The sequence below is a fragment of the Denticeps clupeoides genome, unplaced genomic scaffold (genome assembly GCF_900700375.1).
Source record: "Denticeps clupeoides unplaced genomic scaffold, fDenClu1.1, whole genome shotgun sequence".
NCBI classification, from domain to species: domain Eukaryota; kingdom Metazoa; phylum Chordata; class Actinopteri; order Clupeiformes; family Denticipitidae; genus Denticeps; species Denticeps clupeoides.
Genome location: NW_021629787.1, coordinates 27149 through 33186, shown reverse-complemented (window position 1 = coordinate 33186; position 6038 = coordinate 27149). Strand labels below are relative to the sequence as shown.

General features: G+C 46.6%; 1 pseudogene; it reads right to left on the bottom strand.

Annotated features, from left to right (window-relative positions):
* Positions 1-1577: 1577 nt before the first annotated feature.
* On the bottom strand, positions 1578-2673 carry LOC114774302 (homeobox protein Nkx-6.1-like; annotated as a pseudogene).
* Positions 2674-6038: the final 3365 nt, after the last annotated feature.

Here is a 6038-nt window from a genome sequence, read left to right as displayed (position 1 = left end):
CATGGAAATGTACCCGCGACCCCATAATAAACTAAAACCGAGCCGCTGGAACAGATGAAGCGGTTACATTTCGCATCGATTTTCTCCCCGATTCGCTGACGATTACGATCCGATGTTCAGCTCTGGCTGAAGGACTGGCTGGTATCGGTTGTGATCCGCACTTTTACTTTTTCGTTTCGCGGAAAACTGGAAAAGAAGAAAAAACAATAACGGGGAAATTCTTTTTTTTATTGCTGACAAAACAATTGAAATGGCCTCGTGTAATTTAGCGATTGAAAATATATTTTTTGTTATATAGCATTTTTCGATACATATCGAGAGAGGGAGGAATGGTACTAATTTATTCCGCCTAATTGAAATGTGAAATGAACATCGCGACGTTCCTGCCTTCAGATCCAAATTCATCCCCAAAATGTAGAACTTCTCCAGCAACCTCCACAGCTTCTTATGGGTTCGGACTCAACGTGACATGCATTTCAATTTATTTATATCATTTATTAAGTTCTGTTCTAAATTTGGGGAAAAAAAAACGTTTAGAGAACGGAATTCACTGAAATTCGACCCTCGTTTCTGTAATTAATTTTTTTTATTCCATGAACGTTGAGAATGTAATGTACACTCGGTGTGTGAGCTCGTTTTTTAAAACCGATTAAAAAACAGAAATAAAAAAATAGAAATAAAATAATAATAATAATCCGTCGTGAAATATCGGTCCTGAAGATGGCGGGACGGATCAGATGAGTGAAATATTTATCAATCAATCCGACAACAAGAGCAGCAAACTTTTCTAACAAAACTTACTAAAATATTTTTTACACGTCAGCACAAATCGTCATAATAATATTAAGAAGAAGAAGAATGCCCCGCGTAAACAGTCGCTTTATCCAAAGGCATTCTATCGATTCAGCAGATTGTGGTTTAAAAAAAAAAGAATATTAACTTAAATAAAATTATCTGAAAATGTGCGGAAATTTTTTAAAGATAAAAAATAATAATAAAACCACTGAGCGTTCGTTCTTCGGGGCTACAGTCAGTTTAAAACAGTGATCAAAATGACTTTATTAAATAAAAGTGCAATACATGAGCCTGCAATGCGCGTGTCACCGTTACAAACGTAAAATATCATATAAATTAAAGAGTCGTATGGGAATTATGACGACACGAATGCATTTATATTACAAATAGATCCCAGTTGTTACAGGATGCGGGTTTTTATTTTTCTCATCTACTCATGAAATGATATCGGCCGATCTGCAACGCCGAGAAATAGAATTTATGGGAAAATGTGCCGAAATATATATATTTTTAAAATTATATATATCTTCATCCAGGAGAACATTAGTTTTGATGATGATGATAATTATGACAGAAATGGTTTCTAACGCAGTCAGACGGGTTCGTTAAAAAAAGCGATTTTTTCCCCCCCTTTCCTGTACAAAAAAAAACTTATTTTACACATAAATATTCACAGCGATAGAATTTCTATTCGACACAACTCACGTCGTTATTTACAGGTCGGGACGGGAGCGGGAACGTGTCCCCGGGAACGTGTCCCCGGGAACGTGTCCCGGGAATGTCTACGAGCTGTCGCCCTCCGACGCGTGGGTCGCCTTGCGCTTCTTCAGCAGCTGCGCGATCTTCTCGTCGTCCGAGTTGGGGTCCAGCGGCTTGTTGTAGTCTTCGTCCTCCTCCTCCTCCTCCTCGTTCTCCGACGCGCCCTTCAGCCGCTCCGTTCTCCGAGTCCTGCTTCTTCTTGGCGGACGCCATCTCCGCCGCGTGTCGCTTCCGCCACTTGGTCCTGCGGTTCTGGAACCAGACCCTGGGGACGAAGCGGCGTCGCCGGTCAGCCTGTGTGGGGTGTGAATGGGGGTGGGGGGGGGGGGTGGTTGACCTCTCACCTTGACCTGGCTCTCGGTCATGCCCAGCGAGTAGGCCAGGCGCGCCCGCTCCGGTCCCGCCAGGTACTTGGTCTGCTCGAACGTCTTCTCCAGCGCGAAGATCTGCTGTCCGGAGAAGGTGGGCCCGCGTGTGCTTCCGCTTGCCGTCCTTGTCCAGCAGGACGGAGCTGGGGTCTGCGGGGGACAAGAGCGCGTGTTTAATGCGCCCCGACAAGCCGCTTTCCGGGGTACAGCGGGAGAGAACTCACGGGCCGAGCAGCTGAAGCGGGCGTCTCTCCACGGGGCGCCCCTGCACGACCCCCGGCCAGAAGATGGGGGTCCTGCCCGGCCAGCTCGGTCAGGGGTTTGGGGGGTACCGGGCCGCGGCCGCCGCCGCCGCCGCCGCCGCCGCCGCCCCCGGGCTGAAGTAGAGTCCCGGTGGGGGCGGCGGGCTCAGGCTGCCGAAGCGGGGCAGCCAGCGCGGTCAGAATCCCGGCCGAGGAGGTCGCGGCCGCCGCCGCCGCCGCCGCGGGCGGCTCAGGATGTCGTTTATTCCGTGGGGGGTCGCCGCCGAGCACTGGTGCGGGGACCGAGGGACAGGGACAGTCCCGCCGTCTTAATCCCAGGAGAGGAGACCGGGATGCCGCCGGGGTTGGGGGACGTGGCGGCGGGAGAGGCGGACGGGGCCTGGGGGTACGCCGGGTACAGGGGGGTCTTCATCTCGGCCATTGCTGTGCAGCGCTGCGAGGGGCGGGGTCCCGAGCAGAAAAGCGTCCATCTGTCCCGCGGTTAACATCGCCAACTTTCCCCCGGCAGCGGGCCGCCTCGGTTACTAACAGCAGCGCCGCGCCGCGGGGAGGGAGGCGCCATGACCCGGTCAGCTCCGCCGCCGCCGCCGCCGGGATGGAGAGATGGAGAGATGGAGAGATCTGGGGGGGGAAGAAACGACGCTCCGAAGTTGCAGCGCGCGGCGCGGGAAGTATAGGGGCGCGGGGCGCGCGCGCGCGTGACGTGGCGGGAAACTGAGCTCCCATTGGCGCCTTCCGTCGGCCGCGCCTTTTCACGTCGCCGCTATTCAACAAAAAAGAAGAAGAAGAAGAAGAAGAAGAAGAAACGGGACAAAATCGATGGAGTCAATTTGTGATCTTCTCTGTATGTGTTTTTTTTTTTTATTAATGGTCACGTGACCCCGCAACTAAAAGTCGGGTCCGGTTCGGGTCTGGTTCGGGTCTGGTTCTGTTTCCCCAGATCAACTCCGGATTCAGGAGTATTTTTTTAGAAGAAATGACAACGTAAAAAACCTTTATTTTTAAAACGTTTAAAAACGTAAATTATTAACGTTAATGAAGATTTCAAACGTGACACTCGATTTTACTAATTCGGCAAACCAACAACAGCAACATTTATTATAATACCAATAATTACTGTATTATTATTAGTAGTAGTTATAGTAAAAAAAAATAGATTTAATAAAAATAACAACAATAATACTCGTTCGATGGTGTTGTACATGACAACTATAATATTATAATGCACTATTAGATTATATGTAAAATAATATATTATTGTAATATTATTATACACAATTTGACATTTTTATTATGGTTATTATAATATTAAGAGTGCCACGACTCTTTCGGTTTGGTTATTAACTTTAAAAATGCCACGAAGGCCGGTCTGTTGACGTAGGGCGTGGGGGGGGGCAGTAAACCGGTAAATGTCGGGGGGGGGTCGGCGTGGGACCGTCTGCTCATTTACTGACCCGCGTTCAAACGCCATTTATTAACGCAACTGAGGAAAGCAGAGTGAAAGCGACGTGATCGTCACAACGAAATGTGTCCTCAGTACGGGGGGGACAGCGTGTCCCCACCACCCCGTCCGGATTCGAACCGGCAACCTTCTGATTTCGGATGCACATGACTGAAACACCCGCATACAAGAAGAACAGAATTTAGCGGCTGTGACCACACACAAATAATCAAAAAGGTGAAAGTGGCAATAATTTCATATCTAGAGATGTTTCAGTCTACAGATGGAAAAAATGATTGTATTGCTGCTCAGAGAACAACAGGGTGACAGAATTTGTTTCTCTTTACACATGAAATAATTTTTTCATAGAAATTAATGTTTGATCAACGTGTGACGGCTTTTTAGTCACATTAAAAACGTTGTTAACAACTTATATAAATAATTGTTTTCCATTCAGTTGGTGCCTAAGACTTTAAGAATAATGGTTCAAACTCTCATAGTTCAACTGATTTCAATACAGATTTCAACTATTATTCAAGCATTTATTTAATCAAGTTATGTACTTGTTATTTTATTACTGTCGTCATTTGTATTTTGCTCTTCTGTCTTTCTTCAGCTGCCAGTCTGGAGCCGCAGGTCAGTGGAAGGAGGAGGAAAAGTGCAGCGCTGCTGACCCCACGCGGTGGATAGTGGGAATTTACAACAGCAGCAACTCTCCGTCCACAGCTGAAATGTTCAAGGTTCAAGACTGGTTTATTGTCAGAACAACAGTACACACAGTATACCGTGTAATGAAATAAAGTTTCACACAGACCCCCCCATAGTGCAATCATAAAATGGTGCTAGTAGCCTAGCGGGTAACACACTCGCCTATGAACCAGGAGACCCAGGTTCAAACCCCACTTACTACCATCATGTCCCTGAGCAGGACACTTAACCCTGACTGTCCCTGTAACTACTGATTGTAAGTCGCTCTGGATAAGGGCGTTGGTAATGGTAATGCTTGTAAATGTAAATAAAAGAAAGAAATGTATATACAAACTAAACTACACTAACTTAAATATCTACTAACTCACATCTCTATAAGTAAAACTTTTCTGTACAATGAACAAAACAAGCAGGACAAGATCATGTAGGATATTTCAGGACATACAAGACATACAGACATGTGCAAAGTGCTCAGTATGTTATCAGGTGTATAGGGCTGGAAGGGGATTGTTGTCGAGTTTATCCGTGTTCTGGTGATGGCGGTGCATTGAGAGCTCTTGCCGTGTCTGGCGGTTTACAGTTTTGTGCCAGACGGTTAGGATGGAGAACAGGGCGTGTGAGGGGCGGGTGAGAGTCCCTCATTGTGTCCGAGCGGGACGGAGTGTGTGATGTTTTTAGTGAGCCTGGTTCAGCATCTCGCGGGGTTCTCGGGGACGCATGAGACAGCATCTTTCTTGCTGCTGGTCCCCAGCCCGGGTTGTCAGTAAGAGCATTCCGGCGATAAGCGTTTGCCAGGTCAACCGTACGGCCAGCCAGACAGTGACCCCTAACGGGAGCGGCCGGAGGAGTAGCCCTTAATTCTTAATTTTATTCGTGTTACTGATTGTTTGGTCTCAAAATGTTGAATGTGGTTAATATTCGTGAGTTGGTACGAGTGTAGGAGATACATCCCGTCACCAACGTCACTATAACTCATTCTCTGCGTATCTTTTTAACAGAATGACTGGTTCGGTCTGAAATTCATTAAAATCATAATATAAACGCAAACATGGATGGAACAGAGGGTTTTGAAGACATGGCCTATTTACTGTAATAGGGACGTGGGGGCAGGGCTTGGTGTTGGTAGGATTTTAAAACAAAATTACAACACACTTCCCACGAAGTTGAGGGACTATTTGTTGGTTTTGTAATTCCTGGAACAGATCTTATGTTGAATATTAGGATCTTATGTCGTATTGCTGGCGTCTTCCTCGTGTAAGTCGCTTTGGATTGAAGTAAAGAACGCATGGACGACGGTCGATTATCTGCAGTTTTCTTCCCCACTTGTGTAAGAATGTAGTTTACTTCATACACGTAAAAAATAAAATATATTACGGCGGAGCTTTTTTTAATTAATTAAGGGCATGTAGGGCAGTTGTGGCCTGGTGGGCAACACTACCGCTTCTGGACCAGATGACCACAAAGTGAAAAGGTTCAAGCCCCACTTCCTACCAACGTTCCCTGAGCAAGACACATTAACCCTGAGCGCAGCTTTCTGGTCTAGCAGGGAAAAGAAGTGATGAGCAATGATGAACTGACATTGAATTCTTAAGCGATTACTAAAGCAATTAAGCCTCCTACAATCCAGTTATCCAGACCACTTCACAGCGTCCCCGTCCCCCAGATCAAGCTTCAAGAGGGTTGACATTCAATACAGATTCTTCT